The sequence below is a fragment of the Dasypus novemcinctus genome, chromosome 3 (assembly GCF_030445035.2).
Source record: "Dasypus novemcinctus isolate mDasNov1 chromosome 3, mDasNov1.1.hap2, whole genome shotgun sequence".
Lineage (NCBI taxonomy): Eukaryota > Metazoa > Chordata > Mammalia > Cingulata > Dasypodidae > Dasypus > Dasypus novemcinctus.
In genome coordinates, this window is record NC_080675.1 from 9,052,756 (window position 1) to 9,069,767 (window position 17,012).

The window sequence follows — 17,012 nt, forward strand, 5'->3', positions numbered from 1 at the left end:
TGATTCCCTATCTAGTCTGCTTCATTTTCACAGTATCTTAATTACTATCATTAAAGTAATTATTGATACCTGGCAAAGACAGTCACAAAGCTTCTTATTCAGGAGAACCTCCCCTTTTCTTCCATTTGCGATTCCATATAGATTTTAGAATCAACCTATCAATTTCTTTATACATATCTACATGCCCACAAAACCTGTTGGGATAGTGTTTGAATTACAATTTGGTCGATTGGATCCAATTTGGACAGAATTGTCATCTTTATGATAATGAATCTTCCAATTCATATATACATGTAATCTCAATTTCCATTGGTATTTAAGTTTTCATACACTTTTGTTTGAATTCCCTTCAAAAAAGACTTCAAACCTCACTTGTAGATATATGTCTGTTTCTTATTTTTTAAAAGTTATTATCAATGATATCCCTATTTAAATTGCATTATCTGTTTGTTGCCTGTATATAAAAAATGTGATTGATTTTTGTGATTGATTTTGTGTCCAGAAAGCTTACTAAACTCCCCTACTAAATCCAATGATTTATCTGTAGATTCTACTGAATTTTCCATGTAGGCAATCATATTACTAACAAAAAAATGTCAGATATGTTACTTCCTTTCAAAGCCTTGTAACTTTTATTACTATATTTTGCTTAATTATACTTCCTGAGCTGGGACCCCTAGTAGTTGACTAGACCTTAAAGAGAATGAGTCTATGTTTCAGAAGTAAAAATGCTGTGTGCTGTGGATTTTGTGAATGCAAGTGAAGAAAATTTCCTTGCACAGAAATTTTATCATGAATGGATAAATTTTTTTGTGATTGATTCTCTTATTTTTTATTTTAATGCAATAAACTATAGAATATAGAATTTGTCATTTTCACCTCTTTTAAGTGTACAGTTCAGTAGCATTGACTACATTCACAAAGCTGTAAAACCATCACTGCTATCTATTACCAAAACTTTTTCATCACCCCAAGGAGAAACTTTGTACCTATTAAAGAATAACTCCCTGTTCCAACCTACCCCTAGTCCCTGGTAACCATGAATCTATTTTCCGTATCTATGATTTTGCATATACTGGATATTTCATGTAAGTGGGATCATACAATATTTCTCCTTTTGTGACTCGCTTATTTCACTCAACATAATGATTTCAAGGTTCATACACAACGTGGCATGTATGAGAATACCATTCCCGTAAACAGCGGAATATATGCTGCTGTGTGTATATACCACATTTTGTTATCCACTCATCTATCGACAGACACTGGAGTTGTTTCTCTCTTTTGGCTATTGTGAATAATGCTGCTCTGTACATTGTCATACAGGTATCTGTTTGGGTCCCTGTTTTCAGTTCTTATGGGTATATACTTAGGAGTGGGATTGCTGGATCTTACGGTAATTTTCTGCTTAACTTTTTGAGGAAATCCCTGTTTTCCACAGTGGCTGTATTATTTTATGTTCCCACCAACAATCTACAAAGGTTCCAATTTCTCTGTATCCTCATCAACACTTATTTTCCTTTTTTTAAATTTAAATCACAGCCAACCCAGTGGGTATAAAGTGATATCTCATTGTGGATCTGGTTTGCACGTCCCTAATGACTGATGATGTTGAGTTTTCGTGTGCCTATTGGCCATTCGTAAATGTTCCTTGGAGAAATGTCTATTCAAATCCTTTGCCCATTTTAATATATTGTGTTATTTTTTGTTTTTATTGAGTTGTAGGGTTTCTCTATATATTCTGGATATTAAACTCTTATCTTATATATGTTTTCCAAATATCTTTCTCCATTCTGTGGGTTATCTTCTTTACTTTCTTGATAAAAGTTTTAAGTTTTAATGAAGTCTAATTTATTATTTTCTTTTGTTGCTTGTGCTTTTGGTGTCCAATTTAAAAATCCATTGCCAAATTCAAGGTTATGAAGGCTTAACCCTTTGTTTTATTCTAATAGGTTTATAGTTTTAGCTCCTAAACTTAGGTCATTGATCCATTTTTAGTTAATTTTGCATAGGATATAAGGGAAGGGTCCAAATTCATTCTTCTGCATGTGGAAACCTTGCTATTCTAGTACCCTATGTTGAAAAGACTACATGTTGTGAATGGATATAATTTTTATCAAATTTTTTTCTGCCACTATTTACGTAACTATGTTATTTCCCCTCTATTATGTTAATATGGTCAAGTATATTCATATTTTTTCTAATGTTAAATCAAACTTCCATTCCTGAAACTGGCTCAACTTGGGTATGATGAATGATATTTTTTTATATAGGTCATATTCTGTTTGCTATTATTTTCTACAGGATTTTTGCCTCAGCTCACCAGCAGATTTCTCCCCCTCCCCAACCAGCTTCCCCACCGTGCTGTTTGTGCTGTGTCCATTCACTGTTTGATCTTCTGTATTTTTGTCTTCTCTTCTCGTCTTTCTCCTTTAGGATTCACCAGGATTTGATCCTGGGGACCTCTGATGTGGAGAGAGATTCCTTGTCAATTGTATCACCTCAGTTCCTGGTTTCTGCTGAGCTTCACCTTGACTCTCCCCTTTGTCTCTCTTTTGTTGCGTTATCGTCTTGCTGCACGGCTCACTTGCATGGGCACTGGCTCACCATGTGGGCACTCAGCTTGCTGTGCAGGCACTCGGCTCGCATGCAGTTACTGCCTCATATGGGCACTGGCTCACCATGCGGGCACTCGGCGTGCCACACAGGCACTGGGCTCACCACGTGGGCACTCGGCTTGCCACACAGACACTGGTTCATCATACAACATGCTTTCCCTTCTTCTTTTCACCAGGAGGTCCCAGAGATTGAAGATATTATTTGCTGTTTTCTGGCTCTTAATAAGAAAACTGAATTTAAAGATAAAGCCTCTTTTTTTTTTTTCCTCCCACTGCTTTTAAAATTTTGTCTTTGGTGTTCTGTCTTTGGTGTGAAAATTCAGTATTTCTTTTTATTGAAGCTGTTTGGGATTTGTCTGGCTTGCCTGATTTGCAAATTCTGGAAAATGTTCACCTATTTTCTCTTAAATATTACCATTTACACATTCTCTCACATTCTACTTTTGGAGAGCAGATTAAATGCAATATTTATTACCTCTTTTTTGATCCTTTTTATCCTCTAAGGCACACACATGCTAAACCATTTCTTCAGATCTGTTTTCCAGTTCATGAATACTTTCATTAGCTGTATCTAATCTGCTGCTAAACCCAACCCATTGAGATTTAATTCTAATTATTATTATTATTTTTATTTCTAATATTCTATTTCATCTTTTTCTTAATATAATTATTACTCTTATCCTTTCTTGATCTTATCTCACATTTAATCTTTTCTTTTATATGTAAACATATTAAAAATACTGTTTTTTCCAAAAAAGTTTTTTGAGGTAAAATTATATACAATAAATTTACATGTTTATAGTGTAGAATTTGATACATTTTGATGTGTGTATATACCTATGAACACATCATCACAAACAAGATAGTGAACATATTCATCAGTCCAAAAAATTTCCCTCACATAATCTCTCCCTCTTCTCCTGCCCCATATATCCTCCTCAGGCAGTCACAGATATGCTTTCTGTCACTATAGATTAGTTTGAAAAACATACTTACTCTGTGAGTCATATAATTTCACTACCTAATTTTTTTCATATTTGATCCCGTTGCTTTTTAATCTTTGCTGGGTTTTGTTTAAGAATGTCTTGTTTCCTTATATTTTGTGATTTTTTAAAGTGTGACTTCATTTTTTAAGAATATATTATGGTTAGGAATTCATTGAGGCTGCTGTTGAAACCATTTTTCTCAAAAGAGGATTTGTATCTGCTATTGACAGTTACCTGAGGGTGTAATAAGCTTGGGACCATTTTATATTATATTCTGAGAGATTTTTGTAGTTTTATTCTTCACTTACGTCAAGGTTTAATTTTCTGGTAATTTTCCTCTAAGTCCCTGGGAAAGCAGTTCTGTCCAGCTCATTCTTAACACTAGAAATGTAGATGTTATGTGTCCCAGCTTATGTGCACGTGGATCAAGTACAGGTTTTGCCTTTGTCTTTGGTTTGCTGAGATGCCAAGAGGTCTTGAGAACTGTTTCTATGTTCCTGGTTTTGCAAATGTGCTCAGGATGACATGAGGCTCTTGTATTCTGTTTATTATTCTGATTCCATTTTCTCTTGTCTTGGCGTTTGAGTATTTTTTATTTCTCATCAGCTTATCACATGATAGATCAGCATTTTTAGCTACACCAAGGTGTCTAGTTCCCCCTACAAGTGGAAATGGAATTGATGCTTCCCTCTTCATCTCTATATTTCTTCACCCATCACCCCCATCTCCTCCAACCAGAGAGGATAATGGGTATTTCTTATATACAGTTCTCATTAATGCCTTCCTATAAGTGAATTCTCAAAAATTTGTATAATCCAGAAGAGCTTTACCACAGGGAGAGACTAATTCCACAGATGCCCCCCAAAAATTGGATTTGGTATTTCTGTTCTTTACTTTCTGTTTACAAATGCATATGTGCTAGAATTTCAGTCTGGACCAGGTTTGTTTTGTTTAGCTTTTTACTCTTGTTGCCAAAATTGTGTGTGTGTGTGTGTGTGTGTGTGTGTGTGTGTGTCCAAATATTTAAAGAGAAGGATGTATGTTTTCTACCTTGAGCAGTACATCCCATTTCTTGTATTAAATTTATGAGTGATGTCTTAATGCCTCTTATAGAACTATCATTATTCAACAAGAGTATAAATATGGTAAAAATTGGTGTCAGTAATAAGATGATGGTGCTTGTATTATATCTGTAGTAAAATGGACACTGGGCATTTTATTGTGACATCAAAAAACCTCTTTCTCCCAGACTCTATTAATCATAATGAGTAATAAAAATTCACACTTATTGAGGATTTGTCTCAAGAGCCAGGCTTTGTGCTAAGAGTTAAAAAATTGCTGCCATATTTAATACCATGGCAACCTTATTATCCTTGCTTTCAGATGAGGAAACTGAGATACTGAGAGAATAAGTAATTTACCTAAACTGATAAAGTCCAGTGAATGGCAGATACAGAATTCACCCTCAGGCCATTTAGCTCCAAAGCCCATGCTTTTAACCACTAAGTAATTTTTATGCGATGCCTGGATCTTATTTTGAGTGTCTGATCTTGTTTAAATGTTCAACCTCATTTAAGTTGACTACTTCCGTGTACCTAAAATTATCTTAATACCAGGAAGTTCTACCTGTATTCACTAAAATACTTGATGCTTACCAGGCATTTTTACTCTACCTGATCTAATTGAATCCTCACTTTAATCTTTAAGACAGTTTATTAACTACCCATTTTAGAAAAGTAGAGATTCAAAGAGGTGAAGTAACTTGTCCAAATTACAGACTTGTAATTCCGTGACAGCTCAACAAACTTTTGTGGCACATCTTCCTTATGTATGGAAGTTAAGGAAACTTGGTAAATACTGTGATAAAAGAAAGTGCAACATGTTATGACAACACAGGGAAGAGGCACATAAATTTGGGGTAAGCAAGAGGGATCCAAGAAGCCTCCTTGGGCAGTTGACACTTGAGGTGAGTCTTAAAGAAGGTGGAGAAATTATCCAATAGTAGCTGTTGTTGGGTATGTGTTGGCAGAAGGTAAAGATGGACATGAAAGGTGCTGCGGACTAAAGGAAAAACATAAGCAAAGGCCCAAAATGAAATGTTATGGTCCTTAATGAAATGATGTGAACCACAACGAAGAGTGCAAATTTTTTCACTTTACTGAAGGGTAATGTGAGCGGGCAGTGTCCAGTGAGGTTGGCATGCCAGGCCAGCACCAGCCCAATTAGGGGGTTTGGCTTTTATCTTATAGGTAATAAAGATCCAAAGAGAAGTTATAAGCAGGATTTGTGGAGGCTCTTTAAAAAATTTTCAAAAATAAACATTTACTTAAAATGAGAAAAGAAAGAGGCTTGAAAGAAGCCCCTCAAGGGAGGATGCTGAACTCAAGCATCATGAGTTCCATGGTCCATCCTCCTTGCAATAAAACACAAGGAAGGCAGAGGGGCTTAGCATTTGAGTGATTCTTTTTGTCTTTCTGATGTTTTCTGAGATTATGTTGGCAGCAATTGAGGAGAAAATGATAGGGAGATGGTCCAGAAAAATATTTTATTAGTCCTTCTGAATTGACATAAACCTGAACCAAGGTAGCTGTACTTGTCCTGGGCTGGAATGGGAAACTCAAGAATTATTTCAGGGATAAAACCAGCAGGATTCAATGAGTGATGGATGCCAGGAGAAGGAAAAGTAAGGGCAACTGTCCTGAATGACTGGTTGAATGGGCCATGAGTGGTGGGGCATGTACACTCACTGTGGGGAGGAGATTGAGGAGCACGTTTGGGTTTGAAGTGTCCACAGCACATCCAAAACAAGAAGCTCAGTGGGTTCTTTGAGTTGGGAGTTCAGGGGAGAGCACAGAGCAGGAGGTATGGATCTGGGATTACATGCCATGAGCATATTGTGTGAAAAGAGAAGCAGGCTAACAATGCATCATAGGAGACCACACATGTGGGAGACGTTGGCAGGGGAAGCAAGACACAGGCAGAACTGATGAGAAATAGAGAAATAGAAAGAAAACCAGTGGGAGTGTAAAAGAAGAAAAATGAGAGGATATTTCAGCAAAGGGTGGTCAACAGCATCAAATGCCCCCGGAAACCACACAGGTTGGGCACTGGAATGTGTCCATTGGGCTTTGGATGACTTAGATAAGAGCAATTTTACTCCAAGTCTACTTGCTGTACTCATAAGACCATGATTTTTCAGAGAGTCATGTGGTCTTAACAGATCTTGTATTAGTTATCTATTGCTCCATAACAAATTACCATTAATTTAGCAACTTAAAACAGCACACATTTATTATGCCAGTTTCTGTCTGGACTTAGCTGTGTCCCCTGCTGTGGACTGTCACAAAGCTGCGATCAAAGTTTCAGCCAGGGCTGTGACCTCATCCGAGCTCAACTGGGGAAAGACCACCTCCAAGCTCACATGGTTGTTGGCAGTTTTCAGTTCCTTGCCAGTTGTTGGTTTCTTAGTGGCTGGTGGCTGGTGACTGTCCTCAGTTCCTTGCTGTGTGCCTTTTCCCCAACAGTTTACCACATGGCAGCTTCTTCAAAGCCAGCAAGGGCAAGGAGTCTCTCAGCAAGACAGGTGTCGTGATCTTATAATATAATGTCTCAGAAGAGACAGCCCATCACCCTTTTCATACTCCATGAGTTAGAAGCAAGTTATGGCCCAGCCAAAGGTGCAAGTGCTAGAAGGTGGACAAAACCTTCTTAGGTAGTCCCTCGTCAACTCTTTTTCTTCCAAGACCAGTTGTTGCTATTGTTAGTTTATACTTGAAGCCATGGGGGAATCACACATACTCACAGGAGGTACGTACCCTGCTTCTAACCTGGGTTGCTCCGGACACTTTTCTTCACTTTTCTGGACTTAAATTTCCTCCTCTCAAAGAGGGACTATCAGTTTCTACATCCAGGGATGTTGCTAGATTACAGTACTAATTGCAGTAATTCATGTAAAACACTTAGCATAGTGTCTGCCCCTTACCTGCCCAATGGTAGCTAATTCCTTTTCCTGCTAATAAAATAATAAAAATGAAAGGAAGGCAAATCGGGTGCCATGCTTATCCCTGTGGAGTACTAGTTCAGGGAAGGTAAAAAGCTGAAGTATGAAAGATGAATGGGGATGACCCAAGGCCATATGGTTTAGGGAAAAAGTGTAAAGCAATCTTAGCATTTCTATGTTAGCAAATGCTTCAGGCTTAACCACAAAGTCCTTCAACTGGAGTTTCCCTTCAACCATGTGCATTATTAAATATTCTTTTAAGTTGGGTTCCTCAGGGCTGATGTGCCAGTGGGGAAGTTTGGTAATTTTTAAATTAAAACTCCATTTTTCATATTGGAGTTCAAGGTGTAGATGCTGAAGAATGAAGACAAATGGACGGTCTCAATATCTGAGGCACAGATGAAGCTGTGTGGGTGACAGAAACATGTGAGAGTGTGACTTCATTCTGATACCTGGGATTCAGGGACCCAGTTCCATTTGTGTTCATGTAAGTAAAGACAGAAAGAGCGAGTCTGGAAAGTGCTCCCCAGATGACCTGGAAACAAATCTAAATATGCTTATACTGTTGACTGACTAATTGGAGATACCTTAAAATGCAAATACAAATTGAGTTTGCCCTAGAGGCAAGTTTGACCCCAGAGGTGGTTCGGTGAACCGTTCTTCACAAACTCAGAATCTTCAGAGTATAGGTAGTTCTGTGATTGTTTTAACTGAAGGTTTAAAATTAATGTTAACAAGAAAGAATAAGGCTAGAGTTCTCAATTGGTGGCAAATAGAATGCCTGAGGAGGAGGCAAGACCAAATTATTATAAGAGATCCCCTATCTAAATGCACAAAAAGCACTGCCATTTTCTTTTTTCTTTTTTTTTAAGTTCCAAAAAAATATGTGGCATACATTATGCATGGAAGGAACAGTCTTGTTCACTTCCACAACTAAGCATTTATTCACCACTCCCCATGTCTCAGGTCCTGGGCTAAGCATTTGTACCCTTCCTTCCTTCAAGCTCACAACAGTCCAGGGAGGCAGCTGTTCTTATTCCCATTTCACAGACGAGGACACTGAAGTGCTGAGAGGCGAAGCAGCTACCTTAGGGTCACTCTTCTAGAAAGAGGCAAAGCTGAAGCCTAAAGCCATGCTACACTATTCTAAGACATTTACGGCCTCCTAGTAAATTCAAACTAATTTTTAAAAATTATTGGATAAGCACTAGTTACAGATATAACTACTATATTGTGCAAGTCCGTAAACATTCTTTACATTGCATGGAGGTGACGATTGTCAAAACAAGCGGGAAACATCCATTGAGGGAGCTTCTCCACTGTTGTGGATCCTGCCGTGAAATATAGTCTGCATTCTCAATAAACAACGCCTCCAAGGGTTCTCCAGCTTTAGCAACAGTCCCATATATTTTCTTTTTGCACCTGTTTCATCAAGAGAATCTTTGAATAGTGTTGATGGTAGCACAACATTGTGACTGTAATTAATACCACTGAATTATATATCTGAATGTGCTTAAAAAGGGAAATTTTAGGTTGCATATATATTACTAGAACATATGTATGTATATTTTTTCTAGGACCATACAATGAAAATAGTGAACCATAATGTAAACTATAGACTATAATTAATAATACAATCATATATTCTCACCTATTGTAACAAAGGTACCACACTAATATGAAAGTTAATGATTAGGGCAAGTACGTGGAAACTCTGGATTTTCTGAATGATTTTTCTATAATCCTACACCTTCTCTGATAAAAAAAAAAAAAGAGAAAAAAAAGGAAATCTAAATGAGCATGTGATGATTAGAGCTCATGAAACACCTGCTCTTCCTTGAGAGCTTTACAAAAGTGCTGGCTGCCTTGGTACTGTCTAGTCATGGAACACTCACAAGCTTAGCTGGTGAAATTCAGGGAGGATGAAATACTGTACATTTTGAAGCCCACAGTTATTCTCCTTCCGATGCAAGACTGAGTAGAGGGATTGGTACATGGTGAGGGCATCATCTGCTACACGTTTCCTCCCCCCTTCCCATCCTTCTTACAACCAATTGGTCAGCAAATCCTGTCAAGTCACCCTCTAGGGTGTGCTGACTCAGCCCCAATATGGCTGACCATTCAGATCCTCGTCATCGCCAGCTGAGACCCTCCTCAGCCTGGCCTCACTCACTCTCATTCACCCCTACTGCCAACCCTGCTGGGGAGACTCATCCTTCCTAACTATCTACAAAGTCCCCTCCCTTAGAGTCCCCTTCTCAGTCCAGCATGGAAATTAAAGACATCAAATCCTAGCAATCCAAATGATCGGAAGCAATTTAGTGTCACTCTCATTAGTGAGTCTGTTGAGGCGGGGGAGCAGAACCTTAAGGAGAAGGGGGGTGGCTGCAGGGAACATTCCAAACATTTATCCTTTCACTTTCTTTCCTTTTATGCCTATTGCATTGATAAAAGAACATAGTGACCTTTCTGACTTGCTCAACCCCACCCCACCCCCAGTTCCCTATCACCATCAGACAAAAGCAAAGCAAAATGAAATAATAATTCCTTGGTATCAAGAAAGGTTTCTCCACTCCTCCTTGGACCCAATGCTCTAGTCCCTACTCTTTTGCATTTGGAGGGGGAATAAAACCTTTGGCAATTGGATTCAACTTTCTGGCAACATCCTAACAGAAGAGACATCCTCTGAAGAGCAAACTCCTTGAGGGCAGAGAATACACCCATCTTTTTTTTTTTTTTTTAATTATTTATTTGGTTTTTTTTAAATTACATTATGAAAAATATGAGGTCCCATTCAACCCCACCGCCCCCGCCCCCCACTCCCCCCACAGCAACATTCTCTCCCATCATCATGACACATCCATTGCACCTGGTAAGTTCATCTCTGAGCATCACTGCACCCCATAGTCAATGGTCCACATCATAGCCCAGACTCTCTCACGTTCCATCCAGTGGGCCCTGGGGGGATCTATAATGTCCCATAATTGTCCGTGAAGCACTATCCAGGACAACTCCACGTCCCGAAAACGCCTCCACATCTCATCTCTTCCTCCCGTTCCCCACACCCAGCAGCCACCATGGCTACCGTTCCCACACCCATTCCACATTTTCTCTGTGGACATTGGATTGGTTGTGTCCATTGCACATCTATGTCAAGTGAGGGCTTAGATTCCATATGGGTACTGGATGCACTCCTCCCGCTTCCAGTTGTAGACACTCTAGGTTCCATGTTGTGGTGGTTGACCTTCTTCAACTCCATGTTAGCTGAGTGGAGTAAGTCCAATAAATCAAAGTGTAGGAGCTGAAGTCTGTTGAGGCTCTGGGCCTGGGTGTCATATTATCAGTCCAGAGATTCGAATCCCCTACATATATCTTAAACCCAGCACCGACTACAATTCCAATAAAGTAGCATGCAAGTCTTGTGAAAAGAGATCCCCTCTGAGTCCAATTCCATCACGCAGAAACACCAGCTCCAAAGAAGGGCTATCTGTCATGGCAGTGAACCCCTTCTGCCATGACCATAGAACCCGTGGGTCTCTTTATCCCTCAAAAGAACCAATACCTGGGGTTGTATCTACCTTATCTGTCTCTTAGACTCTGTTCAGTTGTACATAGGGGTATTCCTTCTGACAACCTCCAGACTCTTTTTTAGAGACTCACAGCCTTATAATCTCATTTCTCCTTTCCATTTCCCCCTTACATTAGGTCAAACAGCTTCCCGAAGTCATGTTATTATATGTAGACAGGTATATTCTGCTGTTCCGCATTGAATCTTTAATTCAAGGTCATTTTCTAATTGCTTCTTCAGCTGGTATGTGGTAGTGATCCCTCGGTGCCAGGGAGGCTCATCCCCGGGTGTCGTGTCCCACGCTGGGGGGAGTGCATCGCATCTACACGCTGAGTTTGGCTGTGAGAGTGGCCACATTTGAGTAACATGCAGGCTGTCAGGAGGAAACCCCCAGGCACAATGCTACTCTAGGCCTTGTTCTTATTGCAGGTGTATAGACTCAAAAGTGTAACCATTAGTATCACGAACCCACTGTTGGGCCCTCTTTCCTTCCTGGTTCTTGCCGTTGCACCTGGAGGATTGCCGCTGCTCTCCCAGGGCCCACAACAGTGACCCTCCGGCCAGGAGCCCAGTACCCCCCCCAGCTGTTATTTTTGTTTCCACTATGAGTATATATAGACATTACCATATACCCTGGGCATATGCCCTGTATAACTCCCTGTCAACCATATATATCCTGTCAATAACATCCCATATCAGTATTCCTCCACTGCCATTGTTGAACCACTCTGTGATCCAAAACTTCCCGTAAAGTGAATCCCAACATAATGTCAGCTTCAGAAGAGTCTTAGATCACCGAAATTCATATATACGATATACAGTATTTCCCCAGATCCACCATAAAACCTTTTCCCTTGCACAGCAATAATCTTTTAACTTATTCATATCATATTTCCTGAAACTGATGTACAGATTCCAACACTATAGTTTTCAAACAAGGTGACATTTTTGCTTACTATGTGGTCCGTATTTTAGGCTGTACAGTTTTCTAAATTTTTTAGTTATCCTATGTTTTGTCTTATGGTTTTCATTATTAGTCTGTCGTCCCCTATATGTTTTTGGTGTAATATTAGCTGTTTTATATTCATCCTTGTGTACTCTCACATAACTCCTCTTTTGCCCCCTTATTTACCTTTGTTCCATCCATTCCACATCCATTTTCCCCTCCCCTTAGGGCCCACAACGCCTGCCAATCTAATACCCTGGGAGCCGTCCTTTCTCACGAGAGATACAGTTCTCTCTATTCAACGGCATTAGTCTTCCCCAGGATATGGGTCCACCCCACCCAATGGTAGAACCCACCTTGGCAAAATGAACCTTCAGCTATTCCCTCCGGAGTCCGTCACACATCAGACCATACCCCCTGAGCATCCTAACCAGGTAGCCCTCCTACTTATACTTTGATACGTTTTACTCAACATTTAGTTCTCAACGAACTTCTGACACTCTCCCATATTCGTATGTTGTCCCTCCCTCCCACCTATTTCTTGAACAATATTACCCCTCTTCCCATCCCCAGTCCCCCTCAAACCCAGAAACCCCACCCGAAGGTAACCCCTTGCCCCCATTTTGTCCCTTCTTTGTGCTCATACTTACCGCCAGCTCATCACAGATTCCACCCCTGCAGACATTAACTCACATCCTTCCTCCACCCCCCGATTTCCTGTAAGCCACTTTTCCAGACTCTAGCTCTCTGAGGCAGTTAACTTATTTCATATCATTGAGGTCATATAGTATTTGTCCTTCAATGCCTGGGTTGCTTCACTCAACATAAGATTCTCAAGGTTCATCCATGTTATCACATGCGATTGTAGTGTATTGGTTCTTACAGCTGAGTAGTATTCCATTGTGTGTATATACCACATTTTACTGATCCACTCATCTGTTGATGGACATTTGGATTGATTCCAACTTTTGGCGATAGTGAACAATGCTGCTATGAACATTGGTGTACATATATCGGTTTGTGTCCTTGTTTTCAGATCTGATGGGTATATACCCAGCAGTGGTATTGCTGGGTCATATGGCAAATCTATGGATAATTTTTTGAGAAACCACCAAACTGTCCTCCAGAATGGTTGGATCCTTCTGCATTCCCACCAGCAATGGATGAGTGTTCCCCTTTCTTCACATCCTCTCCAGCATTTGTATTCTACTGTTTTTTTCATGGCTGCCAATCTTATGGGAGTAAGATGGTATCTCATTGTAGTTTTGATTTGCATTTCCCTGATAGCTAGAGATTTGGAGCATTTTTTCATGTGCTTTTTAGCCATTTGTATTTCTTCTTTGGAGAAGTGTCTGTTTAAGTCTTTTTCCCATTTTTTAAATGGGTTGTTTATCTTTTTGTTTTCAAGATATATGAGTTCTTTATATATGCAAGTTATAAGTCTCTTATCAGATATATGGTTGCCAAATATTTTCTCCCATTGTGTGGGTTCCCTTTTTACTTTCTTGACAAACTCCTTTGAGGTGCAGAAGGCTTTAATTTTGAGGTAGTCCCATTTATCTATTTGTTCTTTTGCTGCTTGTGCTTTTGGTGTGATATTCATGAAGCCATTTCCTATTACAAGATCCTGTAGATGTTTCCCTACACTGCTTTCTAAGGTCTTTATGGTCTTGGCTCTTATATTTAGGTCTTTGATCCATCTTGAGTTGATCTTTGTATAAGGTGTGAGATGGTAATCCTCTTTCATTCTTCTACATATGGCTATCCAGTTCTCCAGGCACCATTTGTTGAATAGGCCATTCTCTCCCAGTTGAGAGCGTTTGGTGGCTTTGTCAAATATTATATGGCTATATACATGAGGTTCTATATCTGAACTTTCAATTGATTCCATTGGTCTGTGTGTCTCTCCTTATGCCAGTACCATGCTGTTTTCACTACTGTAGCTTTGTAGTATGTTTTGAAGTCAGGAAGTGTGATTCCTCCTATTTCGTTTTTCTTTTTCAATATGTCTTTGGCTATTCGGGGCCTCTTTCTATTCCAAATAAATTTCATAGTTAGTTTTTCTAGTTCCTTAAAGAAGGCTGTGTTGATTTTTATTGGGATTGCATTGAATGTGTAGATCAGTTTTGGTAGGATAGACATCTTAATAATATTCAGTCTTCCTATCCATGAACAGGGAATATTCTTCCATTTATTTAGGTCTTCTTTGATTTCCTTGAACAATCTTGTATAGTTCTCGATGTATAAGTTTTTTACCTCTTTAGTTAAATTTATTCCTAAGTATTTGATTTTTTTATTTACTATTGTGAATGGTATTTGTTTCTTGATTTCCTCCTGATCTTGCTCATTATTGGTGTACAGAAATGCTACTGATTTTTGCGCATTGATCTTATAACCTGCGACTTTGCTAAACTCATTTATGAGTTCTAGGAGCTTTGTTGTAGATCTCTCAGGGTTTTCTATATATAGGATCATGTCATCTGCAAATAATGAAATTTTCACTTCTTCCCTTCCAATTTGAATGCCTTTTATATCTGGTTCTTGTCTCAGTGCTCGAGCCAGTACTTCCAAGACAATGTTAAATAGGAGCGGAGACAATGGGCATCCTTGTCTTGTTCCTGAGTTTAGAGGGAAGGATTTCAGGATTTCGCCATTGTAAACAATGTTGGCTTTCGGTTTTTCATATATACTCTTTATCATGTTCAAAAAGTTTCCTTGTATTCCGATCTTTTGGAGTGTTTTTATCAGGAAGGGGTGCTGTATTTTGTCAAATGCCTTTTCTGCATCTATAGATATAATCATGTGTTTTTTTTCTCTCAATCTGTTTATATGGTGTATTACATTGATTGATTTTCTTATGTTGAACCATCCTTGCATACCTGGAATAAATCCCACTTGGTCAAGGTGTATAATTTGTTTAATGTGTTGTTGAATACGATTAGCAAGTATTTTGTTAAGTACTTTTGCGTCTAGGTTCATTAGAGAAATTGGTCTGTAATTTTCCTTTCTTGTGGTGTCTTTGTTTGGCTTTGGTACTAAGGTAATGTTGGCATCATAGAAGGAATTAGGCAGTGTTCCTTCTGTTTCGATTTTTTGGAATAGTTTCAACAGGATTGGTGTTAGTTCTTTCCGGAATGTTTTGTAGAATTCACCTGTGAAGCCATCTGGCCCTGGGCTCTTCTTAGTTGGGAGATTTTTGATGACTGATTCTATCTCTTTGCTTGTGATTGGTTTGTTAAGATCATCAATTTCTTCTTTCGTCAGTATGGGCTGCTTATGAGTTTCTAGGAATTTGTCCATTTCCTCTAAATTGTCATTTTTGTTGGAATATAGTTTTTCAAAGTATCCTCTTATGATAGTCTTTATTTCTGTGGGGTCAGTGGTGATATCACCTTTCTCATTTCTTATTTTGTGTACTTGCATCTTTTCTCTTTTTTTCTTTGTTAGTCTCGCTAAAGGTTTGTCAATTTTGTTGATCTTCTCAAAAAACCAGCTCTTGGTCTTGTTTATTTTTTCAAGTGCTTTCTTATTTTCTATTTCATTTAGTTCTGCTCTTATCTTTGTTATTTCCTTCCTTCTTCTTCCTGTTGGGTTACTTTGTTGTTGTTTTTCTAATTCCGTCAAAAGTGCAGTTAGTTCTCCAATTTTTGCTTTCTTCTTTTTTGATATATGAATTTATGGCTATAAATTTCCCTCGCAGTACCGCTTTTGCTGCATCCCATAAATTTTGGTATGTTGTGTTATCATTATCATTTGTTTCAAGGTAGTCATTGATTTCTTTTGCGATTTCCTCTTTGACCCACTGTTTTTCTAAGAGTGTGCTGTTTAATTTCCAAATTGTCGTGTGGAGTCTGGGTCTCTGTCCCTTGCAAATTTCCAGCTTCACTCCACTGTGGTCAGAGATATTGTTTTGTATGATTTCGATCTTTCTGAATTCATTAAGCCTTTCTTTGTGGCCTAGCATATGGTCAATCTTGGAGAATGTTCCATGTGCGCTTGAGAAAAATGTATATCCTGCTGTGTTTGGGTGTAATGATCTATATATGTCTATTAGATCCAGCTCTTCTAATATACTGTTCAAATGTTTTGTTTCTTTAGTGATTCTCTTTTGAGATGTTCTGTCCAGAGTTGATAGTGGTGTATTAAAATCCCCCACTATAATTGTAGATGCATCTATTCTTTCACTTAGCTTTTCCAGTGTTTGCCTCACATATTTAGAGGCGCCCTTGTTAGGAGCATAAATATTTATGATTGTTCGATCTTCTTGACAGATTGTCCCTTTCACTAAAATATAGTATCCTTCTTTGTCTCTCACAATTGTTTCGCATTTAAAGTCTATTTTGTCTGATATTAATATAGCTACTCCTGCCTTTTTTTGGTTGTTGTTTGCTTGTATGATTGTTTTCCAGCCATTCACTTTCAACCTCCATGAGTCTCTGGGTCTAAGATGTGTCTCTTGTAGGCAGCATATAGATGGGTCGTATTTCCTTATCCAGTGTCCCAGTCTGAATCTTTTGATAGGTGAGTTTAGTCCGTTGACATTCAGTGTTATTATGTTTAGAGAGTTATTTATGGTAGCCATATTTTGGTTGGATTTGTGTTTGTTATATTTTGTTTGTATTATTTTATTTTCCCCTTCTATTTTTGTCTTTCTTGTTGCTTTTACACTCTCCTCCATCTCTGACTGTCCTGTTTTTTCCTTTCTTCCTGCAGAACTCCCTTAAGAATTTCTTGAAGGGGAGGTTTCTTGTTGATATACTCTTTCAGTTTCTGTTTATCTGTGAATATTTTGAACTCTCCATCATTTTTGAATGCTAGTTTAGCTGGATAGAGTATTCTTGGTTGGAATTTTTTTTCCTTTAGTACCTTGACTATATCATACCACTGCCTTCTT